The sequence below is a fragment of the Mesoplodon mirus genome (assembly GCF_964341445.2).
Source record: "Mesoplodon mirus genome assembly, chromosome: 14".
Lineage (NCBI taxonomy): Eukaryota > Metazoa > Chordata > Mammalia > Artiodactyla > Ziphiidae > Mesoplodon > Mesoplodon mirus.
In genome coordinates this window covers 68782816-68804723 of record NC_138990.1, presented here as the reverse complement: position 1 = coordinate 68804723, position 21908 = coordinate 68782816, and the positions used below count along the sequence as shown (strand labels likewise).

Genomic DNA, 21908 nt, shown 5'->3' with positions numbered 1-21908 from the left:
GGGCCTAAAGGCCAAGCTCTCATGTGATCATTAGCCTTGGAAATGCAGGAGGACCCAATTTTGGTGGGAGAGTGAAGAAAAGATTATACACTAACTTGATAGCAGGAAACTTGAGGCCACATTTTGTAACTAGAAAATGTTTAATGAAGACAAATAGCAAAGCAATTTGTCTTCCAGAGAGGATAATTCAGAATATTAATGGGCTGCTGATAAATTCGTTGAGAAAATTAAGGATGCACTCACAGTGTTTGTGCAGGTGGAGATTGATGACAAGAGAGCTGGTTTGGAGGGACGTCAGTGTGTCTGAAAAATCGCAGGCTGTGATTTGGTTTAGGTGGGCATAATGATCTCTCCTGTATACTCAAGGTGGTTATAAGTGGTAAGTCAGTCTTGGTTTCTTAAAGTGCTTTTAAAAAATGATCTCTATAATTCAGAGAAATTAAGGATTAGAACAGAGAAATTACCTGAGTTGATAAAATGAAGAGAATGAATATGCTGGATTCACTAGAACTTGAAATTAAGTTGTTGTAGAGAAAATGCAATTTTCAGAATGATATAATTTTTTTTTTTTTTTTTTTTTTTTTTTGCTGTACGCGGGCCTCTCACTGCTGTGGCCTCTCCCGTTGCGGAGCACAGGCTCCGGACACACAGGCTCCGCGGCCATGGCTCGCGGGCCCAGCCGCTCCGCGGCATGTGGGATCTTCCGGGATCGGGGCACGAACCCGTGTCCCCTGCATCGGCAGGCGGACTCTCAACCACTGCACCACCAGGGAAGCCCAGAATGATATAATTTTTAAAAAATGATTTAAGGATACATTGAAATATATGGAAAACTCAGTTTAATGTGAAATTTTTTATTGCAGAGTTGTAAAAGCATGCAACCCAGTTGTGGGTCAGACCTTAGAAGTTTCCCTCTTGGATTCTCAGAAGGTCTGGTTGGCTCATGGACTTCCTGGAAGTGTAACTTTGCACACTGGGAAGTCAAGTGGATGTCCAGGACCCCATCTGAGGTGGCCATTGAATGGTCCTAGGAAAAGACCTGTATGTGGTGTGAAGTCCAGGAGGCAACGCTTGATTTAATTCTGTTCAAATGATGAGCTGACCAACATAATCTGTATTTAAAAGCTTATTTTCTAAAGCACCAATGACTGCATACTGTCTGCATACATTCATTTACTTTTTCTGGAAGGAGAGTTTGGATAATTGTACCTTCTCAACAGGAGTAATACCTGTCTTATCTTTCCATGGGCTGATCAGTTACCATGTTGCTTTCATTTCTGGGTCTTGTCAGTAACACAGTTTGGTCAGTGAAGCTGACACGGGGCTGCTCCTTTCTTTCCTGGAGATGATCTTCACTCTTCTCCCCTCCCTATTTTCTAAAAAAGAAATATCTGATTTGTCTAGCTTGGTTAAGGGAATGTAGGACCTCTGATCCAGTGGGGGGATGTAATTCTCCCCAAAGAAATCAAGAATGTGAAATAGATAGTGGGCAATGAAAAAGTAGCCAATATCCAAAAACTGATGGATTAAGAGAGCACTAAAATGTAAGTAAACTGCTATGCCCCTGTATGTGGCCATAGCAGTTTAATTTCTGTGCCTGACATTTAATTTTGGATACTTCTAGTCCCTTGATGTTTTCTTCCATAATTTATCAGAGTTCTGGTAGACAATTAGTTGACTTTTTTTTTTTTTGATGTCTCATGTGATGAGATTATTGGCTCTATAAATCTCCTGTCTCCTAACCTGTATCCTGTAGGTGAATGAAAATAGGATTTGGAGTAAAACTATTTAGGTAGGAAGTTATTAAACAGTATTCTAGAATTACCAGTAGTTTTAATGTTGTAGCTTTATTGGCATATTTTCATCATGATACTTCCCAGTGGGAGATCTGTTTTCAGCTTGATCTGTATTTAGGAAGAGACGTCCTACCATAAGGTTTTTTGTTGTTGTTAGTTTTGCTGTAATAATGCTGTGTAACAAATAACTCCCCAAATCGCAGTGGCTAGCAACATTTATTTCTCACTAATTGGTCTGAAGATCCAGTGACTCTGATGGGCTCTGCTGTGCTTGGTTGGGCTTATATGGGATAGACTGTAAGAGGATGGACAAAGGTAGTATGAGGCTGGTGAGCTCCCCAAATGCTCGGGTGACAAGCATTTGCTGATTCCACCCTGTGCCTGGCACGTGTGTCTTTCGGTCCTGGCTGGGCATTGTCACCTCCCCCTGGGCCAGCACCACCCACATACCTCTTGGCAGAGGCCACAATTGATTGACTTGCTGTTGAGCTTCCACTCTTTGGCATGGCTGCATTTTGATGGCAGAGGGAGCAGTTATGCCCAGAGCCCGGTGTGCCGGCATCACCAGTCTGACCTGAGCACCATGTGCTGCATAACATGACATGACATGACACGTGTCACAGGGAGAACTGCCCAGCATGGAAGATTCTCAGGGGCTGCTAGAGTCATCCCTGATGACATCAGGCCTGCCAGCCATTCAGAGGATGAGGAGTCACTGGCAGGGCAGAAGCGGGTCTCCTCACAGGCTTTGGGCACCATCCCTAAATGGAGAAGCTCCACCAGGTTCATCAGGAGAAAGAAGTTTGATGATGAGCTGGTGGAGAGCAGCCTGGCTAAGTCCTCTACCTGGGTGAAGGGGGCCAGTGGGGTGGAACCAGGGTGCTGTTCGGGGAGTGAACCCTCCTCCAGTGAGAAGAAGGTGTCTAAGGCCCCCAGCACCCTGGTGCCACCCAGCCCAGCCCCTGCCCCTGGACACACCAAGCATGTGAAGAAGAGCAAACAGCCACTCCAGGTGACCAAGGATCTGGGCCGCTGGAAGCCTGCAGATGAACTCCTGCTCATCAATGCCGTATTGCAGACCAATGACCTGACATCTGTCCACCTAGTTGTGATGTTCAGCTGCCGCTTCACCCTGTGGGAAGTCCAGGAGCACTGGTACGCCCTGCTCTATGATCCTGTCATCTCCAAGCTGGCCTGCCAGGCCATGAGGCAGCTGCACCCAGAGGCCATTGCTGCCATCCAGAGCAAGGCCCTGTTTAGCAAGGCTGAAGAGCAGCTGCTGAGCAAAGTGGGATCTACCAGCCAGCCCACCTTGGAGACCTTCCAAGACCTGCTGCACAGACACCCCGATGCCTTCTACATGGCCCGTACTGCCAAGGCTCTGCAGGCCCAGTGGCAGCTCATGAAGCCGTATTACCTGTTGGAGGACCAGACAGCCGCTGCCCAAGGGGGACCAAGTGCTGAAATTCTCCATCACAGAGGACTTGATTGATGACAGTAAGCTCAGTGATATGCGAGATGAAGTCCTAGAACATGAGCTGACAGTGGCTGACTGACGCCAGAAACAAGAGATTCGGCAGCTGGAACAGGAACTGCATAAGTGGCTGGTGCTAGTAGATAGCATCACAGGCATGAACTCTTCGGACTTTGACAACCAGACCCTGGCAGTGCTGCGGGGCCGCATGGTGTGATGCACTTGAGAAAGATCATCCTAAGCAGAGCAACCGAGGCTAACCAGATTGATGTGGACCTGTCTCTGGAGGGTCCGGCCTGGAAGATCTCCCAGAAGCAAGGCGTCATCAAGCTGAAAAACAACGGTGATTTCTTCATTGCCATTGAGGCCCGATGGCCCATCTACATCAATGGATGGCCTGTGCTGTATGGTTCCAAATGGCGCCTTAGCAAGAACTCCATGGTGGAGATTGCCAGCCTGTAATTTGTCTTCCTCATCTACAAGGACCTCATTGCCCTTATTCAGGCCGAGGCTGCCAAGATCACACCACAGTGAGAAGTGGTGGCAGGACCCATGGGCTCTCTCTGGCCTCAGTTTCCCCTGCCATCCCAGACCCCTGGAGCTGGGAACTCAGGCTCCTGGAAAAACCAGAGGGGGCTGAGGGAGATTCAGCTCCTGGCCCCTTGATCTGAGCCTCTGTGGGAGGGTGGAGCTGGCCCTGGGGAAGCCCCTAGAGGCTGGGACCCTCAGGCTTCCTTAATGCCAGAGTCCCTGCCCTTCTCTCTCTGCAGAGGACCCTACCCTTTCCCCCAGATTCCCACCTTTGCCTGGTGTCTCCAGCAGATTAGCTTCAGACTTTTCCTTTATTATTTTTCTTTTGTAAATACAAAGCACTGAGTTCCGAAGTAAAAAAAAAAACAAAACTAAAGGATACATTGAGAGTGATAATCCATACTCCAGAATATGGTTACATATAAAACAAACATATAAAATACATATATATTATATTATTCACATATAAAATAAGCTAGATCACATATATAATAAACTGATACTTTGTGGCTCTAATATCTACCTTCCAACTTTGTAATGCAATGAACTAAGAAAGTCCCACCAGGTGGGAATTGTCTCACTTCTAGGCTTGTCCAGACCATCACTTTCATTGTCTTGGTTCTGTATGTGGACTGATCAGCACTTGATTCTTAATGACCTTCCATAGTATTCAGTCTCTGCATTGGCAGGGTTGCCTCTTTATACATTAAGATTCTTATACTCAATGTAGATAATTCTTAATATATATGTCTATAGTTTAAGGAGATAAAGAGTTTACATCAGCTGTATTCTTCTCCTCTCTTGCTATCCTTGAATGGCATTTTACTCAGACATATTTCTTGAATGCCTATGAAGGGTAGTGTGTGAGCTAGTGGATGAATAAGATAGATATGGTTCTTGCACTTGTCACATTCACAACTCCTCCATAAATAAAGGCCCTGCTGGAACAGAAGTCACGTTGGTCTTCTTCAATATGCCACCTTCTAAATGCCTGAGAATCACTTGAGAAATTATCTCTCTGTGCATTGGAGTCTCTTCTCTGCTTGTAGGGGGCTTGGGATGGGGAAATACTCCTCCCTTCTTAGGATAGTTTGTGTGGGACATTAATGAGATTCCTTTGGTTTGTTTGAGATAGGTGATTGTTTATAGTTTAAATATTTCTTATGTGCCTATGTAGAATAGAATTCCTCTCTCTTCTCTGAACTTAAAACACTGTTAATAAGTGGACTCCATAGAAAGGAAGATGACTTTTTGAAAAGCAGTTGATCCTTGAACAATGTAGAGGTTAAGAGTGCCCACCCTCCCCACAGTTGAAAAACCACAGATAATTTATAGTCCCTTTCTGTATATAGTAGGTGGTTCTTCCGTATCTGTGGTTCTGCATCTGCTGATTCAACCAACCAACTATTGTGCAGTACTGAAGTATTTACTATTGAAAAAAAAATCTACATGTAAGTGGAACTGCATATAAGTACAGTTCAAACCTGTGTTGCTCAAGAGTCAATGTACTATGTCCTAGGTTGTCAATTATATCTTGGCTTTCTCCTCTGTGCTGGAGTACAAATTACCAGGTGGAAGAAGGGTAGAGTAGTTCATTGAAATTCTTATAAAGGAAAATAAAGCCCATGTGCAACCACTAGTCTATTAATATGTGTTCTTATTAAGAAAGGAGGATTTGAATAAAAATTCAACTTGTTTTTCTAAGAGCCAAATTTGAAAAATTGAAGGTAAAATGGAAGAGTATCTTCAAAAATGTTCTGGAAGTTTCTAGTTGTATTATTCCAAATTGGTGATGTTAATATTTTAAAATAATAATACCTGCATGGTTTGTTGTTCTCCAGGGATACTCTGATCATTGGAGTTGTGCTATTTATTTATTAGATAGTGTTGGAAGTGAATTGAGAGGTACTGAGAGAGAAAATTCAAGAGTTCCTGAATTTTCCCTGAGGTTTCCAAGTTTGTGCATACATAATGGCTTTAGTCACTTATTCATTTTACTCCCTACCTTACTGCCAAATGCCTACTTTGTGTTTGTACAAATTTTTGTATCTCAAGAAAAAAATCTATTTCTGAACAATATCATATTTTATCTCCAAACTTCTCTTAAAGCTTTTTCTCTTAATTTTCAGTATGCATAATTTCACTTCTCTTTTTTCACTGCCAATGTCTTAATTGAAATTTTAATACTCTCTTAGTTTTTCACTGTTCATCAGTTTATTGTCCTAAAAAACATGGATTCGATCCCTGGTGCTCTACAGAAACTACAATTGATTCTTCCATTGCCTCAAACAAAACGTGGCTTTTACTTTCAACAGTATTGTATTAATTGTCTATTGTTGCACAATAAATTATCACAAACTTAGTGGCTTAAAACAACACACAAGTTATTATTCCACCGTTTCTGTGGGCCAGGAATTTTGAGCACTACCAAAATGTGGTCTTTGCTTCAAGATGTCTCAGAAGGCTGCAGTGAAATCATTGGTCAGGGTTGGGATCTCATCTGAAGTTTCAACTGAGTTTTCATACTTATTGGCAGGATTCAGTTTCTTGAGGCTGTTGATCCAGAGGGCTCAGTTCTTTGCTGGGCTGTTGACGACTTTCATTCTTTCTTTTTTTTAACATCTTTATTGGAGTATAATTACTTTACAATGGTGTGCTAGTTTCTGCTTTATAACAAAGTGAATCAGTTATACATATATATATACATATCCCCATATCTCTTCCCTCTTGGGTCTCCCTCTCTCCCATCCTCCCTATCCCACCCATCTGGGTGGTCACAAAGCACCGAGCTGATCTCCCTGTGCTATGCGGCTGCTTCCCACTAGCTATCTGTTTTACATTTGGTAGAGTATATATGTCCATGCCACTCTCTCATTTTGTCCCAGTTTACCCTTCCCCTTCCACATGTCCTCAAGTCCATTCTCTAGTAGGTCTGCATCTTTATTCCCATCTTGCCCCTAGGTTCTTCATGACCATTTTTTTTTTTTTAGATTCCATATATATGTGTTAGTATATGGTATTTGTTCTTCTCTTTCTGAGTTACTTCACTATGTATGACAGACTCTGGGTCCATCCACCTCACTACAGATAACTCAATTTCATTTCTTTTTATGGCTGAGTAATATTCCATTGCATATATGTGCCACATCTTCTTTATCCATTCATCTGTCGATGGACACTTAGGTTGCTTCCATGTCCTGGCTATTGTAAATAGTGCTGCAATGAACACTGTGGTATATGACTCTTTGAATTATGGTTTTCTGAGGGTATATGCCCAGTAGTGGGATTAGTGGGTCGTATGGTAGTTGTATTTTTAGTTTTTTAAGGAACCTCCATCCTGTTCTCCATAGTGTCTATATCAATTTATATTCCCACTAACAGTGCAAGAGGGTTCCCTTTTCTCCACACCCTCTCCAGCATTTACGGTTTGTAGATTTTTTGATGCTGGCCATTCTGACTGGTGCGAGATGATATCTCATTGTAGTTTTGATTTGCGTTTCTCTAATGATTAATGATGTTGAGCATTCTTTCATGTGTTTGTTGGCAATCTGTATACCTTCTTTGGAGAAATGTCTATTTAGGTATTCTGCCCATCTTTGGATTAGGTTGTTTGTTTTTTTGATATTGAGCTGCATGAGCTGCTTGTAAATTTTGGAGATTAATCCTTTGTCAGTTGCTTCATTTGCAAATATTTTCTCCCATTCTGAGAGTTGTCTTTTCATCTTGTTTATGGTTTCCTTTGCTGTGCTAAGGCATTTAAGTTTCACTAGGTCCCATGTGTTTATTTTTGTTTTTATTTCCATTTCTCTAGGAGGTGGGTCAAAAAGGATCTTGCTGTTATTTATGTCATAGAGTGTTCTGCCTATGTTTTCGTCTAAGAGTTTCATAGTGTCTGGCCTTACATTTAGGTGTTTAATCCATTTTGAGTTTATTTTTGTGTATGGTGTTAGGAAGTGTTCTAATTTCATTCTTTTACATGTACCTTTCCAGTTTTCCCAGCACCACTTATTGAATAGGGTGTCTTTTCTCCATTGTATATTCTTGCATCCTTTACCAAAGATAGTGTGACCATAGGTGCGTAGGTTTATCTCTAGACTTTCTATCCTGTTCCATTGATCTATATTTCTGGTTTTTTTGCCAGTACCATACTGTCTTGATTACTGTAGCTTTGTAGTATAGTCTGAAGTCAGGGAGCCTGATTCCTCCAGCTCCGTTTTTCTTTCTCAAGATTGCTTTGCCTATTCGGGGTCTTTTGTGTTTCCATACATTTTGTGAAATTTTTTCTTCTAATTGTGTGAAAAATGCCATTGGTAGTTTGATAGGGATTGCACTGAATCTGTAGATTGCTTTGGGTAGTATAGGCATTTTCACAATGTTGATTCTTCCAGTGCAAGAACATGGTATAATCTCTCCATCTGTTGGTATCATCTTTATTTTCTTCCATCAGGGTCTTATAGTTTTCTGCATACAGGTTATTTGTTTCCTTAGGTAGGATTATTCCTAGGTACTTTATTCTTTTTGTTGCAGTGGTAAATGGGAGTGTTTCTTTAATTTCACTTTCAGATTTTTCATCATTAGTGGATAGGAATGCAAGAGATTTCTGTGCATTAATTTTGTATCCTGCTATTTTACCAAATTCATTGATTAGCTCTAGTAGTTTTCTGGTAGCACCTTTAGGATCTCTATGTATAGTATCATGTCATCTACAAATAGTGACAGCTTTACTTCTTCTTATCTGATTTGGATTCCTTTTATTTCTTTTTCTTCTTGGATTGCTGTGGCTAAAACTTCCAGAACTATGTTGAATAATAGTGGTGAGAGTGGGCAACCTTGTCTTGTTCCTGATCTTAGTGGAAATGGTTTCAGTTTTTCACCATTGAGGACAATGTTGGCTGTGGGTTTGTCATATATGGCCCTTATTATGTTAAGGTAAGTTCCCTCTACGGGTACTTTGTGGAGAGTTTTCATCATAAATTGGTGTTGAATTTTGTCAAAAGCTTGATCTGCATCTATTGAGATGATCATATGGTTTTTATCCTTCAGTTTGTTAATATGGTGTATCACATTGATTGATTTGCGTATATTGAAGAATCCTTGCATTCCTGGAATAAACCCCACTTGATCATAGTGTATGATCCTTTTAATGTGCTGTTGGATTTTGTTTGCTAGTATTTTGTTGAGGATTTTTGCATCTATGTTCATCAGTGATATTGGCCTATAGTTTTCTTTTTTTGTGACATCTTTGTTTGGTTTTGCTATCAGGGTGATGGTGGCCTCGTAGAATGAGTCTGGGAGTGTTCCTCCCTTTGTCATATTTTGGAAGAGTTTGAGAAAGATAGGTGTTAGATCTTCTCTAAATGTTTGACAGAATTCGCCTGTGAAGGCATCTGGTCCTGGACTTTTGTTTGTTGGAAGATTTTTAATCACAGTTTCAATTTCAGTGCTTGTGATTAGTCTGATTATATTTTCTATTTCTTCCTGCTTCAGACTTAGAAGGTTGTGCTTTTCTAAGAATTTGTTCATTTCTTCCAGGTTGTCCATTTTATTGGCATATAGTTGCTTGTAGTAATCTCCCATGATCCTTTGTATTTCTGCAGTATCAGTTTTTACTTCTCCTTTTTCATTTCTAATTCTATTGATTTGAGTCTTCTCCCTTTTTTTCTTGATAAATCTGGCTAATGGTTTACCAATTTTGTTTTTCTTCTCAAAGAACTAGCTTTTAGTTTTATTGATCTTTGCTATGGTTTCCTTCATTTCTTTTTCATTTATTTCTGATCTGATATTTATGATTTTTCCTTCTTCTAAATCTGGGTTTTTTTTTTTGTTGTTGTTGTTCTTCTTTCTCTAATTGCTTTAGGTGTAAGGTTAGGTTGTTTATTTGAGATGTTTCTCGTTTCTTGAGGTAGGATTGTATTGCTCTAAACTTCCATCTTAGAACTGCTTTTGCTGCATCCCGTAGGTTTTGGGTCATTGGGTTTTCATTGTCATTTGTTTTTAGGTATTTTTTGATTTCCTCTTTGATTTCTTCAGTGATCTCTTGGTTATTAAGTAGTGTATTGTTTAGCCTCCATGTGTTTGTATGTTTTACAGATTTTTTCCTGTAACTGATATCTAGTCTCATAGCGTTGTGGTTGGAAAAGATACTTGATATGATTTCAGTTTTCTTAAATCTACCAAGGCTTGATTTGTGACCCAAGGTTATCTATCCTGGAGAATGTTCCATGAGCACTTGAGAAGAAAGTGTATTCTGTTGTGTTTGGATGGAAGGTCCTATAAATATCAATTAAGTCCATCTTCTTTAATGTATCATTTAAAGCTTGTGTTTCCTTATTCATTTTCATTTTGGATGATATGTCCATAAGTGAAAGAGGGGTGTAAAAGTCCCCTAGTATGATTGTGTTACTGTCAATTTCCCCTTTTATGGCTCTTAGCATTTGCCTTATGTATAGAGGTGCTCCTATGTTGGGTGCATAAATATTTACAATTGTTATATCTTCTTCTTGGATTGATCCTTTGATCATTATGTAGTGTCCTTCTTTGTCTCTTGTAACAGTCTTTTTTTTTTTTTTTTTAACGCGGGCCTCTCATTGTTGTGGCCTCTCCCATTGCAGAGCACAGGCTCCGGACGCTCAGGCTCAGCGGCCATGGTTCACGGGCCCAGCCACTCTGTGGCATGTGGGATCTTCCCAGACCGGGGTATGAACCCATGTCCCCTGAATCGGCAGGCGAATTCTCAACCACTGCGCCACCAGGGGAGCCCCCCAGTCTTTGTTTAAAGTCTATTTTGTCTGATATGAGAATTGCTATTCCAGCTTTCTTTTGATTTCCATTTGCATGGAGTATCTTTTTCCATCCCCTCACTTTCAGTCTGTATGTGTCTACAGGTCTGAAGTGGGTTTCTTGTAGACAGCATATATCGGGTCTTGTTTTTGTATCCGTTCTGCCAGTCTATGTCTTTTGGTTGGAGCATTTAATCCATTTACACTTAAGGTAATTATCAACATGTTTGTTCCTATCACCATTTTCTTAATTGTTTTGGGTTTGTTATTGTAGGTCTTTTCTTTCTTTTTTTTTTTTTTTTTTTTTTTTTTTGCTGTACGCGGGCCTCTCACTGCTGTGGCCTCTCCCGTTGCGGAGCACAGGCTCCGGACACACAGGCTCCGCGGCCATGGCTCGCGGGCCCAGCCGCTCCGCGGCATGTGGGATCTTCCGGGATCGGGGCACGAACCCGTGTCCCCTGCATCGGCAGGCGGACTCTCAACCACTGCGCCACCAGGGAAGCCCCTTTTCTTTCTTTTGTGTTTCCTGCCTAGAGAAATTCCTTTAGCATTTGTTGTAAAGCTGGTTTGTCGGTGCTGAATTCTCTTAGCTTTTGCTTGTCTGTAAAGCTTTTAATTTCTCTGTCAAATCTGAATGAGGGGCTTCCCTGGTGGCACAGTGGTTGAGAGTCTGCCTGCCGATGCAGGGGACACGGGTTCATGCCCCAGTCCAGGAAGATCCCACATGCCACGGAGTGGCTGGGTCCATGAGCCACGGCTGCTGAGCCTGCGCATCCGGAGCCTGTGCTCCGCAACGGGAGAGGCCCGCGTACCACAAAAAAAAAAAAAAAAAAAAAAAAAAAAAAAGTCTGAATGAGATCATTGCTGGGTAGAGTAATCTTGGTTGTAGTTTTTTCTGTTTCATCACTTTAAATATGTCCTGCCACTCCCTTCTGGCTTGCAGAGTTTCTGCTGAAAGATCAGCTGTTTACCTTATTGGGATTCCCTTGTGTGTTATTTGTTGTTTTTCCCTTGCTGATTTTAATATTTTTTCTTTGTATTTAATTTTTGATAGTTTGATTAATATGTGTCTTGGCGTGTTTCTCCTTGAATTTATCCTGTAACAGACTCTCTGTGCTTCCTGGACTTGATTAACTATTTCCTTTCCCATATTAGGGAAGTTTTCAACTATAATCTCTTCAAATATTTTCTCAGTCCCTTTCTTTTTCTCTTCTTCTTCTGGGACCCCTATAATTCGAATGTTGGTACATTTAATGTTGTCCCAGAGGTCTCTCAGACTGTCCTCAGTTCTTTTCATTGTTTTTGTTTATTTTGCTTTGCAGTAGTTATTTCCACTATTTGTTTTGTTTTGTGTGTGTGTGTGTGTGTGTGTGTGTGTGTGTGTGTGTGTGTGTTACGTGGGCCTGTCACTGTTGTGGCCTCTCCCATTGTGGAGCACAGGCTCCGGACGCACAGGCTCAGCGGTCATGGTTCATGGGCCCAGCCGCTCCGCGGCATGTGGGATCTTCCCGGACCGGGGCACGAACCCGTGTCCCCTGCATCGGCAGGCAGACTCTCAACCACTGCGCCACCAGGGAAGCCCTATTTCCACTATTTTATCTTCCAGTCACTTATCCGTTTTCTGGCTCAGTTATTCTGCTATTGATTCCTTCTAGAGAATTTTTAATTTCATGTATTGTGTTGTTTATCATTGTTTGTTTGCTCTTTAGTTCTTCTAGGTTGTTGTTAAACGTTTCTTGTATTTTCTCCATTGTATTTCCAAGGTTTTAGATCATCTTTACTATCATTCTTAATTCTTTTTCAGGTAGACTGCCTATTTCCTCTTCATTTTTTTCGCCTGATGGGTTTTTACCTTGCTCCTTCATCTGCTGTGTGGTTCTCTGTCTTCTCATTTTGCTTAGCTTACTGTGTTTGGGGTTTCCTTCTCACAGGCTGCAAGTTAGTAGTTCCCGTTGTTTTTGGTGTCTGCCCCCAGTGGCTAAAGTTCATCAGTGGGTTGTGTAGGCTTCCTGGTGAAGGGGACTAGTTCCTGTGTTCTGGAGGATGAGGCTGGATCTTGTCTTTCTGGTGGTCAGGTCTGCATGTGGTGGTGTGTTTTGGGGTGTCTGTGACCTTATGATATTAGGCAACCTCTCTGCTAATGGGTAGGGTTGTGTTCCTGTCTTGTTAGTTGTTTGGCATAGGGTGTCCAGCACTGTAGCTTGCTGGTTGTTGAGTGGCGGTGGGTCTTGGCTTTGAGATGGAGATCTCTGGGAGATTTTTGCCATTTGATATTACGTGGAGCTGGGAGGTCTCTGGTGGACCAGTGTCCTGAACTTGGCTCTCCCACCCCAGAGGCGCAGCCCTGATTCCCTGCCAGAGCACCAAGACCCTGTCATCCACACAGCTCAGAATAAAAGGGAGAAAAAAAGAAAGAAAGAAAAAATAATGAAATAAAATAATGTTATTAAATAAAAAATAATTATTAAAAATTTTTTAAAGTAATAAAAAAAGAAGAGAGCAACCAAACCATAAAACAAATACACCAATGATAACAAATACTAAAAACTACACACACACAAAAATACCAAAACAAATGGACAGACAGACCCCTAGGACAAATGGTAAAAGCAAAGCTATACAGACAAAATCACACACAGAAGCATACACATACACACTCACAAAAAGAGAAAAAGGGAGAAAAAATACATATCGTTGCTCCCAAAGTCCACCTCTTCAAATTGGGATGATTCGTTGTCTATTCAGGTATTCCACAGATGCAGGGTACATCAAGTTGATTGTGGAGATTTAATCCGCTGCTCCTGAGGCTGCTGGGAGAGATTTCCCTTTCTCTTCTTTGTTCACACCCTCCTGGGGTTCGGCTTTGGATTTGGCCCTGTCTCTCGCCTGAGGGCGTCTGTTCCCCGCTCAGACAGGCCGGGGTTAAAGGAGCAGCTGCTTCGGGGGCTCTGTCTCACTCAGGCGCGGGGGAGGGAGGGGTACGGAATGTGTGGCGAGACTGCGGCGGCAGAGGCCGGCGTGACGTTGTAACAGCCTCAGGCGCCCTGTGTTCTCCTGGGGAAGTTGTCCCTGGTTCTCGGGACCCTGGCAGTGGCGGGCTGCACAGGCTCCTGGTAGGGGAGGTGTGCTTGCACACAGGCTTCTTGGTGGCTGCAGCATCAGCCTTAGCGTCCCATGTCCGTCTCTGGTGTCCACGCTGATAGCCGTGGCTCGCGCCTGTCTCTGGAGCTCATTTAGGCAGTGCTCTGAATCCCCTATCCTCGCGCACCCCGAGACAATGGTCTCTTGCCTCTTAGGCAGTTCCAGACTTTTCCCCGGACTCCCTTCCAGTTAGCTGTGGTGCACTAGCCCCCTTCAGATTGTGTTTATGCAGCCAACCCCAGTCCTCTCCCTGGGATCTGACCTCCGAAGCCTGAGCCTCAGCTCCCAGCCCCCACCCGTCCCAGCGGGTGAGCAGAGAAGCCTCTCGGGCTGGTGAGTGCTGGTCGGCAGCGATCCTCTGTGCGGGAATCTCTCCGCTTTGCCCTCCACACCCCTGTTGCTGTGCTCTCCTTCTTGGCTCTGAAGCTTCCCCCCTGCCACCTGCCATCTCTGCCTGAAAAGGGGCTTCATAGTGTGTGGGAACCTTTCCTCCTTCACGGCTCCCTCCCACTGGTGCAGGTCCTATCCCAATTCTTTTGTCTGTTTTTTCTTTTTTCTTTTGCCCTGCCCAGGTATGTGGGGAGTTTCTTGCCTTTTGGGAGGTCTGAGGTCTTCTGCCAGCGTTCAGTAGGTGTTCTGTAGGAGTTGTTCCACATGTAGATGTATTTCTGATGTATTTGTGGGGAGGAAGATGATGTCCACATCCTACTCTTCCGCCATCTTGAAGCTCCTCCCTGTTGACTACTTTCAGTTCCTTGCCATGTGAACCTATCCATAGGGCAGCTCACAGCATGGCATCTTGATTCATCAGAGCCAGCAGGAGAGAGCTTCTGCTAGCTAGCAAAGTAGAAGTTTCAGTCTAACCTCCTGTAATATAATTATGGAAGTGCCTCTCCAGCATCTTTGCTGTATTCTATTGATTGGAAGCCAGTTGCTAGGCCAGGAGACACTCAAGGGAATGAGATTACACAAGGGCATAAATAGCAGGAGGTGAAGATCACTGGGGCCCATCTTAGAGTCTGTCTGCCACAAGGGTCGTTTTTTGGGGTATTTTTTATCTGACAGTGATGTCATTATTTTCAAAGTTGTTCTGGCCTAAAACCTGGGAGTTCTTTTCGATTCTGGTTTTTCTCTCTGTCTTCCATTTTTTATCTGTTTCCGTACTTGTGCCATAGTGGAAATAATAGTGAGAAAACCAAGTTACAGTCCTAGGAATTCTACCAATCTCTGGGAAGTCACTTAAATTGTCCTGGCTACAGTTTCCTCATCTGTAAAATGAGGTCTGGTACTAAGTTACAATTCTCTTCAGTTATAACATTCTTTGATCACAAGTACGCTGAGTTCTCCTATGTGAATCTGTTCCTTTCTTTTCTTTTCCCATTCCAATCCAACCAGACCATCATTTCATTTTCATTTTGCCATTTGCCAACTCAGGACCTTATAGAAACTTTCAGTTGCTTACAGGTTAAAAGCCAAATACACCTTGGTCTGCTGTTAAAGGTTGTCTTCATTCTGACCCAAATTCTATCTCTAACTTCACCTTGGATTCTATTCCTTCATGGACTTTCTACCTATGGCTAGAGTCAGCTGTACACTCATCATCTCTTAATTTTCTTCCCTTTTTTTGTTCACACTATACTCCTTGCCTGATCGACCTTCATACTTTCCCTCTGCTTATGTATTTCCTACCTATTCTTTGGAGTCTAACTGAACTCTCATCTTTATAACATATATATTAGTATATTGGTTTTGAATTTATAAAGACTAGGGCTCAAATTCTGGCATTCTCTATATAAACTTTGTTACTTAAGCATGTTTAAACACTTTGAGTCTCATCTTTAAAATAAGACTATTAATACCTTGCTCATTGGTTATTGTAAAGTTTAGGTAAGATAACATATATCAGGTGCTTAATACAGTCCCTGTTACATAACAAGGGACACAAAAATTATTATTGTCCCTGATTTCATCTAGTCTGTATTAATTTTTCTTGATGTAATCTATGGCATGTTGTTGGTTGGTCTTAACACATTTTTTTTTGCCTTTCCTGGTTAACTATTTTTTCTTTTGCATGTTTTATTATACCCTAAATTGTACATTTCTTAAAGGCAGTGACCATGCTTTATACCCCTTTATATTCTCTCATCATCTAGAACAGTGTTTTCCAGCACATTGATCACATTCTCCTCCTAAGTATGTCATCCGTGTTTATGCTGCTGTGACTATGTGCTTTTTCGTCAGCTCTTCTTTTCATTCTCACCCTATCAATTTTTTTCATTCTTTTTGGCTCAGCCCTGAGCATGTCAATTATTCATTCACCAGATATTTATTGAGAGCTTACAATATGCTAGCCACAGCGCTCTGCTCTGAGGGTGCATTGATGAGCTAAAACCAATGTCTTATCTGACTCATGGAACATATAGTTTAGTTGGGAGAAAATGACATTTATCAAATATTCACAGACACAGATACACATGGCTCCATGAGAAAACTGACCTGTTATCAAATAATCATACAAAGTTACATGGCATGAAGAGCTACTATAAAAGGGAAATTTGACAGGGATATTTGAAACCTGGAGAATGAATAATAGTCATCTGCATGAAGAGCTGATGAAGGAGCAACACGTGGGAGGCAACATAGTGACAAAGATCAAGGGCAGAGCTAGTTTCTAAAATTAGGGGAGTGAACCTAGGGGTGGGTCAGGCCAGTAGTAGGCGAGGTGACACGGAAGAGACCCTTTTTGACCATCTACATTACACAAATCATGATCCTGGTTTATTATGCTTTCTCTCATCATAATCTTAATAGTTATGCTAAAATATTACCTTAAAATAGTTGAAAAGGTACCTATCTTCAGCATTCACACAATCTGCTGCCTCTGACTCCAGTTTTTAGCAAGAGAAACTGAAAAATGAGTGTAGGTACATGTCAGAGAGTAGTGGGACCTTGGGGGTAAATGGGCTTGGAGGGGTAGCAGGGACCAGGTCACACAGGGAATTATATACCAGGTTAAGGAGATTTGTCCAAAGGGAAGTCATAGGATAGGTTTAAGCTGGCGAGTTATGGGATCAGGTTTGCATTTTGAAAGAAAATCTTTGGCTACTGTGTAGGGGCAGAGGACTTGCCTGAATCACGTTTTGTCGCTTGATTTTGTGTGAACAGGATGTTGCTAGATAATTAATGTTTATTTTAATCTACCTCATATTATAGAATTATCCCCCATTCAACTATATGCTACAGTAATTAGGATTTGATTTTCTATTAGTAGCAGAAGCTTAAACAAATAGCAGCTTAAACACACAGAAGTTCATTTTTCTCTCACATAAAGGAACCAGGAAGTAGGCATTCCAGGGTGAGTACGAAAGCTTAGGACTCATCAAGCAGCAGTGATCTCCTTTCCTGCTGCTCAACCATCTCAGTGTACACTGCCTCATGGCCCAAGAGGGCCATCTGAATTCTGGACATCACATTAATTTCCTTGTCAGAAAGGAGAAGGAATTGATGAAGAACATATCTTCTCCCTTTAAGGACACTTACTGGAAATTATACACAATGCTTCCATGTTCTGGAACTTAATTACCTGCCAACATTCAGTTCCAGAGGATGCTGGGGTATATAGTAAGTTTTCTGTGGTGCCATGTATCTAGCTAAAAGTGAACAATTCTATTCCTATGGAAGAAGGGGAACACGAATATTTGGGACAAATTTGGATCCCATATTTTTTGGCCATACTCTCTTCCTTCTTAGAGAGGTAGCCCTGAATCCTATTAAGCTACTAATTCCAGTTCAAAGTCCAGGATCTCTGGGAGATAGGCAAACCTATCCATCAGGTCTGGATATGATGCCTTATGTTCTGGTGGCCCAAAAACTAAAAGACAAGTTGTCTTCCATAAACACATCCAATGTTCAATAGTGGAGAAGGAAAAGGCTAATTTCAATAAAAGCTTCCATTCAGAAATGGGGAGAATGGGGAACACCCATCAGTCACTGGTCCTTAGAAATTGCAAATTCCCTATGGGCTGGAACAGTATGGGATAAGTTCCTTGATTAGCCACCTGGACCCCTAGTTCTTTGGAAGGAACTCCCTTATCCATTATCCTCTATGGTTCTGGCTTTGCTCCTGGGAAGTTTTTTCATTTCCATTTACCTCCAAGGACACCTCTGAGGACAACAATGGGTACTAAGCTTTTACTGAGGGTCTTGAAACTTTTTCACATCACTTACTGCTTTTGCTGTCTTGGAGGGGGTGGGGAGCTCAGGAATTGTATTTTGAAGGCTAGATTGTTATAGACCTGTATTTTCCAAAGATAGCTGTAACAATACCTCTCATCACACCAATTCTTCTTACAGCCTTGCTATTTCCCCATCAAGAAGTAAAGTCTGAGTCCCCTTCTTCTTGAAACTTGGAACTTTTTGACTGCCTTGACCAATAGCATAGAGCAGAATGGCACCATGTGACTTCCAAAGCTAGGTCATAAAAGATGATACGGCTTTTACCTGACTCTCTAGTGGACTTGCTCCTTGGAAACCAGCCACCATGTTTTAAGGAAGGCCAGGCCACATGGAGGGTCACATGCAGTATTTGGGCTCATGGACCTAACTGGAAGTTATTAGGCAACAGCCAGCATCAACCACCACCAGACACATGAATGAGGAAACTGTTAAGATGACCTCAGCACCAGCCACTGTCTGGTCGCAACTACATGAGCGACTCTAAGTGTGAACCACCTGACTGAGCACAGTCATCTCCCAGAACTGTGAGGAATGATGATAATAACAATAAAGGATTGTTGTAGTTCCACACCACTAAGTTAAAGGTGGTTTGTTAGGCAGCAAAAAGTAATTAATACAAGGCATATGCAGACTGGGCATGAAGATTTCGCCAATACAATTCTCTGAACACAAAACAAAACAGAAAAAACAGGCTTTCAAAGTGTTCACTTTTGGTGAATTCCATGTATAAATGACCACAGTCAAAGTTCTTGAATAAACCTAGTTTTTAAGACTATGATATTTAAGACTTTTGATCTCCCCTCTCCTACCCCTCATGTTAACGGTGACTAGCTGAAATAATGCATCAAGGGTGAAGGAAACACCCTTAACATCACCTTTGCCAGTATGTTCAGTCTTTATAGGGTGGGCATAAATGTAATCTGCTGGAGTCTTTAACTTCTCAGCTACCCCACCTCCCAGTCTCCCTCTGCTGCTTCAAAATGAGATATTGAAGCTGTAAACTTTTTCAACCTAGCAATGTTCTGAATCATTGAACTCTCAATAAACCTAGATTTCAGGGCATAGGTAGAGGGTGCCTCCCTTAGCAAAGTGATAAATTCCCTTCCATCTCTGCATGCTGGCTGGCTCTGGCCCGAGTTTAACTTTTACTTGTAGATCTTCGCTAAAAGTGGAAAGAAGCAGCCAACAATCGCCAACCAGGATTCTGAATCTTTTCTATCATTTCCCCTAGAGCTACAGCCTTGTTGGGCATGTGATCTGCCTTGCAAGGTGAACAAGTTTCAGTTTGACTAAGAATTATGACTGCCCAAAAGCTGTGCCGTCATAAAACAGGGTCACTAAATTTTTACTCTGCAGTAGCTGTATACTTATCACCAGGTGTCTACCGCATCCATTAAATCAATGCCCCCTCACCTTTCTTTTTTTAAAGTTCTATCATTTTCAGCACCCACTTCTAGGTATCTAACCTTCTAAATCATTTTGGATTAGATCCAGCTGTGAGTAACAGCTAAATCAAAATAACAGTGCCTTACACAAAATAGAATTCTTTCTCTGTGTAACATAGAGGACCAGAGGTAGGAAATTCAGGATTTGTATGGTAGTTCCATGACTGTCAAGACTCAGCTTCATCTATCTTGATGCTCTGACATTCTTACCCTGCTGCCTCATGATCCAGAAGAGCTGCTTGAGCTCTAGTCATCATGCCCACTTTCTCGCCAGGAGTAAGGGAAAAGGGAGCAAAGAAGAGTATGCCCTTTTTCTTTAATGGTTATTATTATTGACAGAATTTGCACACACAGCTTCCACTTATATCCCATTTGCCAGCAGTTAGTCACCTGGCTATACTTAACTGAGAGGGAAGATGGGAAATGTATTTATTTTGGGTGGTCATGTACCCAGAGTAGCTCTTACATCCTCTTTTAAATCACTTAGCTCTGTTTTATGTTTCCTTTATCTAGTTTTCTCATGCATTTAAACTTTTAAATGAACTGTGCTATGCGAGGAAAACGTTACTGGGACTTAATCAGAAAGGAAGCATTTTAAGATGATAAAGCTAAGAAAATCAAGTCTTTCCTGTGTCCTTGGGATCTGGACTCCCAGGACCTTACTCACCCCTGGTAACTAAATCCCTCATACCGACCCTCATTAACCATTCTCAGAGAAAGCATTGGTCCTCCCAGAAGGATTTATTATTTAAGTTTTGTGGAGGCAATTAGAAGTTTATAGTAAGATTTAAATTTGATAAGAGCCCCAGTGGCCTTTTCTATATTTCAGCTAAATAACCTGACCAAGGTTGTTTACCCCTCACAGTTTAACAAACTTCGTCAAATCTGACACTAGAAGAACAAGTTCTGTTTACTCCAATGAAAGCTCCTTTTTGCTTATCAACAATAAGTTGATATGAGATAATGACTTTTCTCTCATTATATCTAAGAGAAAGACTAATGAGGTATTCAGGTGATCAAAACTCACCAAATTCATTCATTTCAAAAATGTAAACTGAGGACTTATTATGTAATAGCACTAGCTGTTGGGGATATAGAGTGATAAGCAAAGCAGTCCCTGTCTTGACTGTGATAGGCTGAATAATGGCCCACAGAGATGAGTCCAAGTCCTAATCCAGGGAGCCTGTGAATATGTTACCTTACATGGTAAAAGAGATTTTGCAAATGTGATGAAGTTAAGGATCTTGAGATGGAAGATTACCCTGGATAATCTGGGTGGGCTCTAAATGCAATTACAAGTGTCCTTTATAAGAGGAAGGGAGAGGGAGGTTTGAGAGAAGAGGAGGAAGGTAATGATGATGGAAGCAGGGGTAGAAAAGACAATGTGATGCAGAGCCATGAGCCTAGGAGGGAACAGCCTCCAGAGGCGGGGAAAAGCAATGAAAAGCATTCTCCCCTAGAGCCTCCAGTGGGAGTGTGTCCCTACTCACACCTTGGTTGCAGCCTAGTGAAACCAACTGCTAACTTCTTGTCTCTAGGACTGTGAGAGACTATGTTTCTGTTGTTGTAAACCACCAAGTTTATGGTCATTTGTTACAGCTACAGGAAACAAATACACTGCCTTTCAGAGAGTTGACAATCTAGTGGGTTAGAAGGCAGTTAAAATGAAGGATGAAATGATACCTAATCATAACCTTATCAAAGCAATATGGGTTAGTGTTGGTAAGACAGTGGGGGAGGGCAAACTGAGAAATAGATGGAAACCCTGAGTTTCTAAAAGTCATTCAGTCTCTATGAAGTGGAGAATGCTTTTATGGAGGTGAGGGATTGCGGTAAGAAATGAGGCTGAATGAACCATTAAGCAGGTGCTACATGATGAAGGCACAAGTCATGCTGAGGAGTTTGGGCTTTGTTCTTTGGCTTGGGGAGCCATTCAAGAGTTCTGAGCAGAGTTGTAGTATTATCAGGTCTGCATTAAAACAAAACAAAACAAAACAAGAAACTTCTCTGGCTGTAGGATGGGTTATTGGAAAGCTCCTAATTCCATGTCACTCTTTTTGGGACCCATTCTTGGACCTTTGAGGTCCATAGCACACATTATACTTTAATACTATATAATTTCTTTCTTTATTACTTATTTATTTATTTTTTATTATTATTTTAAAGATATTGTTCTCCCCACCCCACCTTGGAAAGTAAGTTTTATGAGGGAAGAAATTTTGTCTGTTTTGTTCTTTATTCCTAGTGCCTAAAACATTTTCTGGCACATAGTAGGTGTTTAATAACTGGTACTTGTGTGGATGAGTAAGTGAATGCTGTGTTGACAACAGTTTTATTTGGAGACATTTCTGTGTTTCTCATTCAGGTTTGGAAGCTCATTTGACATTCACAGCTTGCAACTGAGAACCAATTAAGTCTGCTGCCGTGTTCCATTTTAGACAAAAGAAATATGTGACACTGAAAGGCTAGTGTGTAAGCAATGAGCGTCAGTACATCTAAATATATG

General features: G+C 41.7%; 1 pseudogene across 1 annotated transcript; it reads left to right on the top strand.

The window, feature by feature from the left end:
- Window positions 1-2403: 2403 nt before the first annotated feature.
- On the top strand, window positions 2404-4146 carry LOC309815624 (microspherule protein 1-like; annotated as a pseudogene). The gene has a single exon. The product of its transcript is annotated as a microspherule protein 1-like (transcript).
- Window positions 4147-21908: the final 17762 nt, after the last annotated feature.